The following is a 14,637-nucleotide window of genomic DNA, read 5'->3' as shown; positions in this document are numbered from 1 at the left end:
ATCAATTCTGCTGCAATGATATAGTCCCCCCACCTAATTGTATTGCTGCCCCCCTCAACACTTCTACCCTAGGCACAGGAACATGAGTGCCTAATGGCAAATACAGCCTTTATGTTATGCAGATTCTATAAGAGAATACAGCACTGATCAGACCCAGTCCAAGGCAGAATACATAACAATTACATCCAGTGACTCATAGGAGACGACTTCTCTGATTAGTCAAAATAACAGATAGATAGCATATGTGGGAGTGCAAAGTTGCCTGGGAAGGGAAATTACATGTAACAAATATCTTTTACAGTCCTTCTTAACAGGCACCTAAACTTGTATTTTATTCATAAATCCTTAATGTTAAAATAATTGTGAATGGGTCACAAAAGAATTATGTACAGTACTAAAACCAACAGTTCAAAGTACAGTGCTATTCTATAACTTCATATACTGATGTATATAACACACAATTATATACTGAGGTGCTACTGCATCCACATCTGCCAACCACCAATGACTTGACTACCTCTGAGGTATATAAAATAAGTCCTTCTAAGGAGGATGTGTGTATTCTTTTACACCTATCAGTGGCAGTGCAATATGTAACTGGTGGTTGGCAGGTCATATTTGTGGGCGCTATATACACCCAATATGAAGTTAAAGGGGTTATTCAGCACTACAAAAACATGGCCACTTTTCCCCCTACTGTTGTCTCCAGTTCAGGTGCAGTTTGCAATTAAGCTCCATTTACTTCAATGGAACTGAGTTTCAAAACCCCACCCAATGTGGAGACAACAGTAGGGGGAAAGTGGCCATGTTTTTGTAGCGCTGGATAACCCCTTTAAGTGCAGCCATATTCCATGAAAATTCCAGCTGACTGACAAATCATATTCCTCCTGCCCTAGTGCCATTTTTATCCTTTTAGCTGTACTGATAGCATGACACTGGGTCTCATGAATCACAGGTAAAAAAAATTAAAGGAAAAGAGCTTCCTAATGGTGCGTTTTCACAGACAGATTTAGCTGACAGATTATTGAAGCCAAAGCCAGGAATCAATATGAAAAGAGGAGAAATCTCAGTCTTTCCTTTATGACCTGTTCTGTTTCTAATCTGTTACTGGCTTTGGCTTCAAAAATCTATGAAATAAATCTGTCTGTGTAAACACGCCATAAGGCTAAGTTCACACACTGTATTTGGTATCAAAACAAAGGCTGTTGTTTATTAACATTGCTTGCTTGAATGCAACAGAATGGGACCACGTCCGTGGAGTATACACAGCTTTTGTTTACTACGGCCAGAGAAAATAATTGTCACGTCTGTTTTCTAAAGTAGAACAGCAACCATAGAAAATAGCCTGTTCTCACAATGTAAAGTTCGGCTCCTGGGTGTACTTTACACTGTGGTCAATGGTAATTTGGAGTGCGGGCACACTCGAATGTGGCCACATTCTAATTAAAATCAAATGATGTTCTTCCAGCTGATAGATGTAAGACAGCCGCCATTGTGTGACACTGCTGTAAAACAAGGGCCCATGTTCATACAGAATGTGAATGTGTACAGTATATGCAAAATACTCCTGACTGGTTCCCTTTGAAAAAAATAAGTGTTATTAGTTTATTTTTATCAATGAACAAAATACAAAGTGAATGTACAAACGAGAAACTTTAGATAACTATTTGGTGTGACCCCCCCCCCCCCCCCATTGCAGGTTATCTGTACACAATCTGTACACAGGATTTGATGGAACTCATCTAACAGATTGTTCCAGACATCTTAGAGACCCAAGAAGTGTAGATCCTCTGTGGCTGTACAGTAGTCTTCCTCAGATCCATGTCTCTTCATGTAATCCGCACAGACAAGGATGAGCAGGGTTTTGTGGCCTCCATATCATCACTTCAATGACTCCTTATTCTCCTTGATGCTGAAGGACCCTGTTAAACACAATTCAATATCACTTTTTAATGTAAAATCATTTCACTGCAATAACCCGAATCAATTGCTGTAAATCAGTGTGAATAATAAGACGCTGCATTCGCCGTCTCCGGCCTCAGAGCTGCGATCTGGGGCTCCAGCGCGCAGTACACACGGCCGCAGCTAGAGGGCGCTGTAAGGTAAGTGAGTTGTTGGCGGAGACGCGAGCGGTGTGAGTGCGTGAGGGAGAGGCGCGTCCTCGCCGGCTGGGCTCATCCCTCCTCGTGTAGCCGGCAGGTCCAGGGCAGTGTGTGTGTGTCCTGTCCTGAGAGCGGAGACCCCCAGAGCTGCAGTCACCGGCGGAGCTCCGGGCAGCTGCTACTTGTCACAACTTCAGTGCATTGCAGCAGCCGCCGCCGCCGCCGCAGGGGAGCGCAGAGCTGCACCTCGTTACCTGGCTGCCCAGGATGCCACAGCGGGACCGGGAGCTCCTGTGACTCCCCCGAGGACCGGACACCGTGCTCACCACTGCATGGGACTACAAGCACCTGGCGCTTCTCCCGGCGGCCACCGGACTGCCCTGCCAGCCCTGCACCAGGTGGGTTCGTGCATGCAGCTGGGGGCACACTGCACAGTCATGTTACTTTACGGGCAGCCGTCAGTGCCCACCTGTCTGTGAGCCGGGAACTTATGGAGGAGGGCACAGAGACTGGTGCAGGTGGCATGGAGAAGTTACCGCTCGGTGTGGACACTGCCCATAGAGCGGCACGGAGCGCTAGGGGCGGGTTATAACTGTTCCAGCTGCGGGGCACAAGGTTGGGTGCAGGTCACGTGGGCTGGAGCTCAGGAGTTATAGTGTCAGACACAGAGGGTGCCAGGGTTACCCTGACTATAGGGCAGGGGCTGGTACAGGAGGCATGGCAGCAGGGGGGCTGCACTCCCCTCATACATCCCAGGACCTGTTTCTATATACATTGTAATGGAGGTAGAAGCAGGGCTGTTACCTGCTGTGACCCCCTGTACATGATCCTATGTATGCCCAGACAATAAAGCATTGTAAGTGATAGTTTAGAAACTCCATGATTACTGGTTCTTATTGCTATGGACTGATGTATAGAGCAGCGGTCACCAAACTACAACTCCCAACATGCCCTACCAGCGGCATGCCATTGGCTTGTTTGGACTCCGCAGTGTAGTAGTACAGGTAGTCCTGGAATGTTGCTACGGGGAGAATCACTGAGCACCTGTCTCTTCTTGCAGCTTTTCACAAATTTAATTCACATGGAACACCTGGATACCTGTATAGAGAAATGTTCCCTGTCCTCCGGCTTTCCAGCTGTTGCAAAACTACAACTCTCATCATACAACCAGTCAGAACTGCTTACTATGTAGTGGGAGAGGCATGGTGGTAGTTGTAGTTGTGCAACAGCTGGAGAGCCACAGGTTGGGGGGCATTGGTATAAGAAGATGGTGATTTTACGGACTAGTTTTTGAAGCATAATATTTTCTAGCAATGTAGCATCTTAGGTATAGATTATAGCTATCTTACATGAGGAATAGAATATACAGCGGGCACACAGATTATTTTCTCTCGTTACAAAGACTATACCAACTACCTGTCAGCATAGCATTAGGGTTTATGCTGCTTTTAAGACTTGATGATTTCTATTTATTTCAATGGAGAGTGACCACATGTGTCCTCTATGATAAGGGAAGAGGGACTGTCTCATCTTTCAGACTTACATGCCTTCTAGTTTGACCCTTAGGACATATCATGTGTGTTTTATTGGGTTTGTGTTGCAGTCTTCTATCTCACAAAGAAATAAAGTTTTTAATAGAAATCTACGTACCGCACCATAACAGTGACTTCTGGAGTCTGAGACCCTGACGCCCTCTACCGCACCATAACAGTGACTTCTGGAGTCTGAGACCCTGACAACTAGAGATAAGTGAATCGGGTTCAAGTCGATCCGAACCCGAACGTTCGGTATTTGATTAGCCGTGGCTGCTGAACTTGGATAAAGCTCTAAGGTTGTCTGGAAAACATGGATACAGCAGATGACTATATCCATGATTTCCACATAGCCTTAGGGCTTTATCCAACTTCAGCAGCCACCGCTAATCAAATGCCGAAAGTTCGGGTTCGGATGGACTCGAGCATGCTCGAGGTTCGCTCATCTCTACTGACAACCCCTGTCACATTGGACCACTGACTTCTGGAGTCTGAGACCCTGACGCCCCCTACCGCACCATAACAGTGACTTCTGGAGTCTGAGACCCTGACACTCCCTCTCACACTGGACCAGTGACCTTTGTGAATAAATGTCCGAGACCCAGAAGGAGTGGTGTTGGATGTATTACAAAGTGCTGCAGTCTCCTATTTTTTTTTTTTAAAGTTTTGTTGGAGACGTGAAAAAATTATTTTAAAGTGGAACACCCCTTTGTTTTGTATGTGTGTATTTATAAAACGTACGTAGAATAAGCAGATGGGGTATACCTTCTGTTCTCAGGGCTGTGAGTGATGCTTTCAGCTTTTTCACCAGCTATTGTTATGTCTAAACAATTGGGTTTGTTTGATTATGCAGATAAGGCTATAAAGTTGCCGTTTTTATGTAGCCTGGAACCTTAGGACATTGCCCGGAAATGTCATTTTTGCTGGCCTGGCTGAAATGTGTAATGTGTCCAGTAAGTCGTAAAATGTTACAGGGCACTAAATCAGATGTCTTGTTGAGGGATCGATGTATTCGTGGCCAACAGCAGCTTGTGCTTTTCTTCATTATCCCTTATTGTCCTAAGTAGCACTGCTACCCTAAGGTGAAGGGCAGAATGAAAAAAAAAACAAAACATATATTATTATTATTATATATATTTTTAATTGAGTCATATATCTGTTTCTGGGAAAGCGGGCTGATTTTAAATTTTTTTTATTTACCGCATCTCCTCAATGGGAATAGCATTAGAAGTAGCTATTGTTATCACCCTGCTTACCCAGATACAAGCAATAAAGCAGTCAAACAGGTGTTAGCTGTGTGACAGCAAAGGACAACTTGCAGACTTTTATTTCCTGGTGATTTATATACATCTTATTTAAAAAGCATATTCTCTTTTAATATCCACCTCTCTATGTACTAGGCACAGTGGCGACTGCTACCCATATCAGTGCCTTCTGCTATGGCCAAAGTTCAGTGAAATCAATGACAGAAAATAGGATTTTTAATTAAAAACAAAGCCATGGCTGCGTTTCGAGGGGATTTCCATCCTGTCTCTGGTTTTCCGTATGACAGTTGACTTTAGCAATTAAGGAGAAGTACACAGCGGCTCTATAAGATGTCTGGTGAAAGTTTATAAAGCCAGATCCCCCCGAGGTAGAAGCAGTAAAGTTTTCTCCAACTCCAAGGACCTCATATAACTCTGCGGCTTTGTTTGTTTATTATACCTGGATCTATAGGGAGTTTTGCTTTTAATCCCATAGCCGGGAGCTGTGTATGCTGCTAACCAACAAGTTCTCTCTCTGTGGCCGAGGTCCTTTATTCCTTTCTTCTTTCCATCTCTTTGCTGTAGCACACCATGAAATATGATAGATTCTTATTGGATCATGAGTGCACATTACAAGTGGCAGTCACTGGTGTCAGGTGTGAATTCCCTGCTGGAAATGATAGAATTTTAATGAAAGGCTCACTGACACCTGCTACCTGCAAGCCGAGGTTGCAGAAGACTGACAGATTGGAGAGATCCGCAGATGAATGAGTGGATGATGTGTCAGCTCTTGTGCCTAGTCTTAAATGGGTTATAGGTCGATACAGATCATTTGTTGTAGCCATGCAGTTTTATAACATAAATTCCATGTCAGCTCCTCACTGTTTCAGATCTCTTCTTATTGTCAATGAATATAAATATTCTTATTTACATTGTTTACCGACCTGATCTAGTCTTTCTTCCTGTTGAGTTTGCTGCTGTTGTATCCAATCTGGACTAATTTCTCTCCTGTTACAATGTATTAGCCTGGTGTCCTGGACCTGGTGGCTATGACTGTGTATTACATCAGCATTTCCTGACCTGTGGCTCTCCAGCTGTTGCAAAACTACAACTCCCATCATGCCCTGGCAGCATTTAGCAACTCTGTCGCTAGGTTCTGTGTTATATGGAACGTGAGAATAAGCCCTAGTTCTTATTGACTAATGAATAGGGCAGTGTGCATCCTATAGCTTTCAGGGCATGATGGGAGTTATAGCTTAGCAACAGCTGGAGAGCCACAGATTGAGGAGCGCTGCATTACTTGGTCCGCCATTAACTTCACTGATAGGTGTGTGGAACTACAGGTACATCTTATATAATCTTGCAGATTACCACTGACATAACATCTGGGTGCTGCAGTTTTTCTTCTGTTTAAAAAAAAAAAAAAAAAAAAAAGGCTCAGCGGAGTTAGTGATCCTTCCTTGTCAAAGTTGTCATATTTTATTTTCAACCCCATCAGCCTAAATATTGCAAATATTTAATGCATGTAATCCACTTGCACCAGTTATGTGTGGATGTATGTGGTATTACAATTTAGCTCCATTCACAGCAATACCACACCCAAACAAAGGACAAGAATAGTACTGCTTATAGAAGATAGTGGCAGTATTTTTTAAACTTTGATAAACCCTTTAATTTTATTCAAGAGCAAAGTGTGAAATGAAAGTTCAAATGTGACTGGTTACCATAGCCGACGAAAAATTAGATTCTTTGAGGTATATTGGTAAACCATAACGGAGAGTGTCTACTTGTGCACCACTTTTTTTTTTTTTTTTTTTTAATACCAAGAGCATTGAGTATCACTCCTGTTTTTGGTTTTTTTTATTTGTTTTTTTTGTGTGTGGGAATATCCTAGCCCCACACACTCAAGGTAATGATGCCATGTCAAGTCAATATCCAAAAAGTGTCTCTAATCGGAAAGCCTCTTTAAATGTATGTTTGTATGTTCAGGTTTTTAAAGGGGTGTTTTCATATAAACTATATTGTTATAATTTTAGGACGAATCAAGGTAAATACATTAATCTATCAAACTTGCCCCCTTCTCCTGATATGCTGCTTTTTCCAGGATATTGTTGACAGATCACTGTCTTGGTTATAGATCACCGCCCGCACGCTCAGATTCGTACAAACTCGAACATGCTTGAAGTTCGCTCAACACTAGAGAATACCCCTTTAATTCTCATTATTTAATACAAAGCTAGAAATGGATATGAAAGGGGAAGTTTCAGCCTTTCCTTTGTATCCTCTATGTATGATCTCTCCCTGGTTTTGTATTCAATAATTGCACTGAAGACCATGCCATACCATATTGAAGAGGAGCTACCATTATTCTATGGCCCTTTGGTAAATACAAGCAGCCTGTTGGTTGGTTGCCAGGGGCATCAGTACGTGAGCTCTGTGTGTATGGGTAACTTTACATATGTAGGTGTTAAAATAAAAATAGGTTCTTCTGTGTTGGAAGCTCAGATGGATTATTTATATCTCAAGCTAATTCTTAGAGGGACTTGTTTGAGTCTTGGATATAGCAGGAGAGGGGGCTGGGGGGTTAAAGACTGTAAAACAAATCCCTTGGGAATTAAGTGTTACACAAGGCAGACAATTAAAATCCGTATCCCTGCACCTGATGCTGCGGCGTCTGACCTGTCTCTTCCTTGTTAGTTGTGCTTTCTCCTCCTTGTAGAAGGTGCAGAAGTGAGAGTGCGATCACATGGCTGTCTTAATTATTTATAGGTGCACATCAATCAAGGAGCGCCAATAATTTATTTATACATTGCCAAGACAGACTTGCCGAGTCCAGAGGAGGATGCTCCTTGATCCTGCTCACTCTGTTACACAGCCAAAATTGCCTGCAGATGGGAAATAATCTGTTCACATTTTTGTTAGCTTTTGTTTACTGGGATTATTTATTTTATTTCATTTATTGTTACCTGCTCTTCTGATCATGTGCGTTTTGGCCCTGAGTTTTCTCTTTTATTTTATTTTTTACTGTACACAGGCCCTCATCCCAGGAGAGGATGGAAGAAAGCCTGTCTCTAGATATGCAATGTAAAGCCTCATTCATACAAGTGTATGTGTGTTTATGGTCATATTAAACTATATTTGGAGGATCCTAAGGCTATTTTCCTACAACGTTCTAAAGATTGCAAAGAACGTCCATTGATGTTAAACAATCAGCATTAATGATCATGAACATTATTTCCTGTTTTTTAATAACAACGTCCGTTCTTTGCGATCTTAAATACATTGTGGGAACATAGCCCAGTGGAGTGCATGTAAGTCTGAGACCATAAAGACATATTTAGGGTATGTTCACATGTACCGCATTTGCAGCGGATTTAATGCTGCAAGTTTTGCAGTAAGGTATGCTTTGTACAATTGCAGACTATCGCCCTTCTCGCAGTGGGTTTTTAAGGCAATAGACTGTAATAGTACTGAGCATAGCAACGTATTTCACTGCAAAACTTGCTGTGTGAAATCCGCTGAATGCACCCTTAAATGTATGGATTTAGCATTTCATTCATATTTGTACCAGACTCCTCCTTATAGTGGAATTGGAAACTATAACATGAAGTTATCGATATGGACAAATATATACTGTATGGCTATACAGCGGTGCCTTGGATTACGAGCATAATTCGTTTCGGGACTGTGCTTGTAATACAAATCCACTCTTAAACCAAAGCAAATATTCCCATAAGAAATCATTGAAATGCAGACAATTGGTTCCACACCCCAAAAATAATGATATATTATTCTGAATGTAAAACAGAAGAAACATTCAGAAACAGCAGAATATGTGGTATTATAAGTTACTGTACAGTATAGCAATCAGCATATGGAGTATAATGTATAGTAAGGGCATAACCCTGATAACACAGCAGCAGTTTGTAAATACAGGATGGAACTGCAGATCCCCATAATGGCGAGGATGGGAAACACAAGAGCTGGCAGAGACTGCAGGGAGTATGACGGAATGAGCAGGACAGATGTGGGCACATACTTGCAGCACCATTTGTCTGGAGAGAGAGGAGTTATAGCTATGAAGAGATTACCTCCGCAGTCCTGTCCCCTGATGCACGCCCCAGCGTGAAGTGGATCTTCTATGATTTGGAAGGTGAGGGAGACTTCCTGAGTCACAGTACAGCACTGTAGACCACCTATGCAGACCATTCCCCTCCCCCACTCGCCCTCCCACCCAGACAAGGATCTCTTAAACCAAAGCAATGCTCTTCGGGCCCTATTCCACCGGACGATTATCGTTTAGATTATCGTTAAATCGTTCGAATCTAAACGATAATCGTTCGGTTGAAATGCAGTTAACGATTAACAACCGAACGAGAAATAGTTGATCGCTGTATAAGACCGGGACCTATTTTTATCGTTGCTCGTTCGCAAATCGTCCGCATTGAATAAGACATCGTTCGGTCGTTCGCAATAGATACGAACGCAATAGCGAAGAAAAAATTATCACAATTACGATCATAAGTAACGATTATCGTTCCATGGAAATGAGTAAACGTTTTCAGGTCTTTCGCAATAGCGGTCGTTTGAGATCGTTAATCATTAACGATTATGCAAACGATAATCGTCCGGTGGAATTGGGCCCTTAAGCCAAGTTACAATTTTGAAAAACTGTGAGCTCTTAAACCAAAACGCTCTTAATCCAAGTTACTCTTAAACCAAGGTACCACTGTATTTGGGTTTTCTTGATTAAAGGGAACCAATCACGCTAAAATTGGCCATAAAGCTAAGGAAACGTGCTGGTACATCACCCAGCACGCTTCCCAAACATCCCCCTGTAGCCTCTGTCCCCTGTACATACAGACCGCAAAGTTAGTTTAATAACCTCCAGCGCTCTATGTAAATTACCAGCCAAGTAGCCACAGTGGGCGGGTGGCTGGTTATCTAGTGATGGTCCTGGGCAGGTTCACGCCGACGTCTTTACTATGCTGTGCATGCGCAGTGCAGCCGGAGAAGACGCTGCTTGTCTGCGCGGCGTAGTACAGCAGCGTCCTCACCCACTGTACTGCGCATGCGCAGCATAGTAAAGACGTCAGCGTGGCCGACGTGCAATGCCGCCCCCCCCCCCCGAGTGACGTCAGCATGCGGCGCTTTCCAACACGCCCAGCCGTAACCTGCCCAGGACCGTGACTAGATAACCAGCCACCCGCCCACCGTGGCTACTTGGTTGGTAATTTACATAGAGCGCGGGAGGTTATTAAACTAACTTTGCGGTCTGTATGTTCAGAGGACAGAGGCTACAGGGGGATGTTTGGGAAGCGTGTTGGGTGATGTACCAGCACGTTTCCTAAGCTTTATGACCAATTTTAGCGTGATTGGCCCCCTTTAAAACAGAGAACCAGTTAATGATGTACATGAATTTGGACACACTATGTAAAAAATATATTCTAGTTCTCTGCCTGTGGCAGCACTGTGAGCTGAACATAGCAGGGACAAATTTTTCTTCCTGGCCATATAATATGCACTTTATTCATTATATATTTTTGAACTTCCTAAAGCTTTTATAATATATCTGATTCAGAATTATCTTTTGTACCAGTGGATGTATATTGAGCTCCTTTGTCTGATTATTGTTCAAAGGGGATTTTGGCATTGGGTGTTCACAATCAGTATTTGGGGCCTCATTTTGAGATGTAAATTGCTTCATAAAATAGGCAGTTTTTTTCCCCTTGAATTCATTGACCTCTCATTGCACATTGTTTCTCTTCAAGGTTGTGTTCACATGTACCAGATCGCAGCGGATTTCATTTGATATGGGTTTACATACTCGCAGTGGATTTTTAAAATTTTACTGCAAGTATGTAAACCCTGTACCCCTTAACCTGCCACAGCCCGGTGAACACTTTACCTATCTGCGCTTCTGTGGCTCTCGACTCCATGATATGCCGCTGCTAATCAGTGGCGTCTGCAGGACAGCACACTGATTGGCTGAGCGGGACATCAGGGAGCCAGAGAAGCAGGCGGGAGCACGGACTGGTAAAGTATTAAATGGGCAACAGTTGTTTAAAGGGGACCGGGGTTTACATACACGCAGCTGAATGAAAAATCCACTGTTAGTATTTAAACCTATATCAAATGACAGTACTTGTTAACCTACTCTAAAAAAGAAATTTCTTGCCATGTTTACAAATAAAATTTTAGGAATATGAGGAAAAACAAAACACAATACCCTGTTTCTTGCTATGGTGTTTTTTTAAGGGCAGCATTTCAGTGTGTATACCATTCTGCTTTTTACACAAAAACATTGGCAGTTTTTCCCTTTTGATTTCTATAGGGAGGTAAAAACACCAGACATGTCAATTCTTTGGGCGGACAGCGGAATCTGCCAGAGCATAGAATGGAGCCTATGGCACGGGCGAAGAGTCAAGCGGGAGTGAGCAGCGGAATCCGCATGAAGTTAAACCCAAGAATTCCATAGTATTCATAGACCCTAAGGGGGCATTCACATGATCTCGGCAGCCTGTCCATAGCTTGGACGATATCCTGCTGGAGGCTCCGATACTGTTTAAATGTTCGCGCTTGTGTACTGACACCACCGCGTGGCTTCATGGTTAATTGCACAGCCCTGGTTTTATCCCTATTTACTTAGTAAAAAACCTGGAATCTCATGATAAAAATCACATGACTTGTACTGAAAGAAATGGAGGGGATAAAACGCCAGGGATAAAAATGCCTATAGTAGTTTTAGTGGTTGTAAATTGCTACGTGCTAACACTGTGAATTCACTCATTTCTAGTTTTTACCAATGCATTTTTTTTTCTATTAGATGGACAGCAAAAATGCAGTGTGAACCTAGTCTTATCCCCATAATAGGAGAAAGCAGTTGCGATTTTTCTTTAAAATGTTTTTTGATATTTTATTATTTTTATCCTAAACATGTTTATTCTTCCTCTGAATTGTATATTTTGGCCACTAGGGGAGCTGATCCTTTACATTCTATGGGAAAACTTCTACCTGGTGGATATCATGCAAAATAACTTTGATAGTAAAATATATATTTACTATAATCACCTAATTTATGTAAATGTTTTCTCTATAATGAAATGACTGCATTTGGTAGATGTGGAGTGTAGATGTAACCTCTGGATCTGGTTCATAATATACTGCCTACTACGACTGATACGTTCCTATACAGCAGGGGTGGGGAACCTTTTCCATGTCGAGGGCCAGTCGGGCATTAATAAAATCATTCGAGAGCCGCATACCATGCGCGGCAGTTAGTAGCGTGTTTGCAGCACCCGGGGCAAGGCAAAGTATTGTTCCCCTAGTGCCCCTGCTATTGTAGTTAACCCCCAGTGCCTGTCCCTGGTAGCCTAGTTAACCCCCAGCGATGCCTCTGGTAGGATTAGTTAGCCCGCCCCCCCCCACAGGCATGTCCCTGGTAGCCTAGTTAACCCCCCCAGGCATGTCCCTGGTAGCCTAGTTAACCCCCCCCCCCCCCCCCCAGGCATGTCCCTGGTAGCCTAGTTAACCCCCCCCCCTTCCCCAGTCATGTCCCTGTTGCCTAGTTAAAAAAACAAACATCCCACTCACCTTTCCTCCACTCCCACGCTGTCCAGGTCCTCTTCTCCTGCAGGCGGCGCGCGATGAAATGACGTCATCGCGCGCGGCCCGCAGGAAACGGAAGACGTGCGCCGCTCTAGTGGGGAAGAAGACGGCACAGACAGCATCCTCCTGGCAGCTATCACAGACACGGGAGGATACTGTGTGCGCCGGCTCCCTTCCCTCCAGTGCGGCGCGTGTCACAGGGGAGCCGCGGGCCGCATCGGGCGGTCTCGGGCCGGATGCGGCCCGCGTGCCGGGGGTTCCCCACCCCTGCTATACAGTATGGGGGAGATTTATCAAACTGGTGTAAAGTAAAATTGTCTTAGTTGCCCCTAGCAACCAATCAGATTCCATCTTTCATTTTTCAAAGAATCTGTGAGGAATGAAAGGTGGAATCTGGTTACTAGGGGCAACTAAGACAATTCTACTTTACACCAGTTTGATTAATCTCCCCCTATGTGTCTATATATTAGCAAGTTTCTGATGTGCTAAATAATAAGTTATATGTACTGTAAAACATCTGGACAGAATGTAGGTCTGCATTAATATTCTGCAGGCAGCTCCTACAAGGCATGATCTGGGAATTCATAGTTCTCTAGTACTGCATGGTGTTGACTCGCTACCATTTTTAAAGGGAGGATTTCTAGTAATAACAAAAATGTTATATTGGGGAACTACTGTATAAGGAGTCTTGCACCTGCCTCATTAGGACATGATCAGGGCAGATCCTTAGTTTGTGCTTGCTGTAAAGAAAAGAAAACCACCTGAACACACAGATATAGACACAGAAAATAGAAACCTTACAATAAAAGAACATGATTTAGTATCTGACTTAAAGTGACTCTGTACCCACAATCTGACCCCCCCCCCCCCCCAAACCGCTTGTACCTTCAGATAGCTGCTTTTAATCCAAGATTTGTCCTGCAGTCCGTTCAGCAGGTGATGCAGTTATTGTCCTAAAAAACAAGTAAAATGGCAGTCCTGTGCCCTACAGGTGTGGCCTAGATTGTGTATGCATTAGGCTGGCACAACCTCTCTGTCCCTCCTCCCCGCCCTCCTCATCATTAGTAGAGATGAGCAAATTTGCCGAAGTTCAGGTTGCCCTAACTTTGCACCACCCCTCCGTCCCTCCCCCCCCCCACCCTCTTCATCATTAGGAATGCCATTGGAATATTGTCTCCATGCTGAACATTACACAGGTGCTTAACGATCCAGCCCATGTGCCGTGCTGACACAGCTGACGAAAAGTAGGCTGCCTACAGCATTCCTAATGATTAGAGATGAGAGAATTTGCCAAAGTTTGGGTTCGTATGAACCTGAACTATCGTTTTCTGATTGCCGCTGTCTGCAGCCTCCGTGAACAGGGTGGATACAGCCTTACGCACCGCCCGGAAAACTGGGATATAGACATTGGCATAGGCTGTATCCCAGTTTTCCAGACGGTCCTTGCGCTGTATCAACCCTGTTTACAAAGGCTGCAGACAGTGGCACATGGGCACGGCACATGGGCTGGATCGTTAAGCACCTGTGTAATGTTCAGCATGGAGAAAATATTCCAGTGGCATTCCTAATGATGAAGAGGGTGGGGAGGAGGGACGGAGGGGTGGTGCAAAGTTAGGGCACAGATATTCTAAGCCACGCTCGTAGGGCACGGGGCTGTAAGTTTAAAAGTTGTTTTTTTAGGACAATAACTGCATCACCTGCCGAACGGACCCCAGGACAGATCTTGGATTAAAAGCAGCTATCCGAAGGTACAAGCAGCCTGGGGTGGGCAGATTGTGGGTACAGAGTGACTTTAAACACAATGAGACGTTGCTCTGTTCATATTTTACAAGAGGAATTTCAAGCGGAAATTAAGAGCGAATTCTGCTTCAATTCCTCGCCTATTCCTCAGTGTAAACATATCCCTCACTAAGTACCACTCAGTCTGTCATCTCACTTGTCTTCATTAGCTTTCTCATGTTATACAAAATATGAACAGAAATTCTCTGTGCTGCTCTAAGACTGTCCTTCCATCCATGACCTCTATTTTATTTTCTAAGTAATACGTATATCCCTGTCCAATGCAGCTATGCCCTTGCAAACACAGTCAAACAAGTAGACATGTTCATGCTGCTAACAAAGATTGCCACACTCTACTCCCTAAATGCTTTG

The 14,637-nt window shown here is 43.7% G+C and overlaps 1 protein-coding gene across 1 annotated transcript in view; it reads left to right on the top strand.

Moving 5' to 3' along the window:
- The first annotated feature begins 2,152 nt into the window (after positions 1-2,152).
- CHST8 (carbohydrate sulfotransferase 8) overlaps positions 2,153-14,637 on the top strand; it is a 337,185-nt gene continuing 324,700 nt past the window's right edge. Inside the window, exon 1 of the mRNA XM_069968555.1 lies at positions 2,153-2,500. The gene's annotated coding sequence lies outside the window, so the exon portion shown is untranslated. The remainder of the gene's footprint in view (positions 2,501-14,637) is intronic.

Source organism: Dendropsophus ebraccatus, chromosome 4, assembly GCF_027789765.1.
Source record: "Dendropsophus ebraccatus isolate aDenEbr1 chromosome 4, aDenEbr1.pat, whole genome shotgun sequence".
Classification (NCBI taxonomy): Eukaryota; Metazoa; Chordata; class Amphibia; order Anura; family Hylidae; genus Dendropsophus; species Dendropsophus ebraccatus.
The sequence above is the reverse complement of the archived record's forward strand: the minus strand, read 5'-3'. Positions and strand labels throughout refer to the sequence as shown.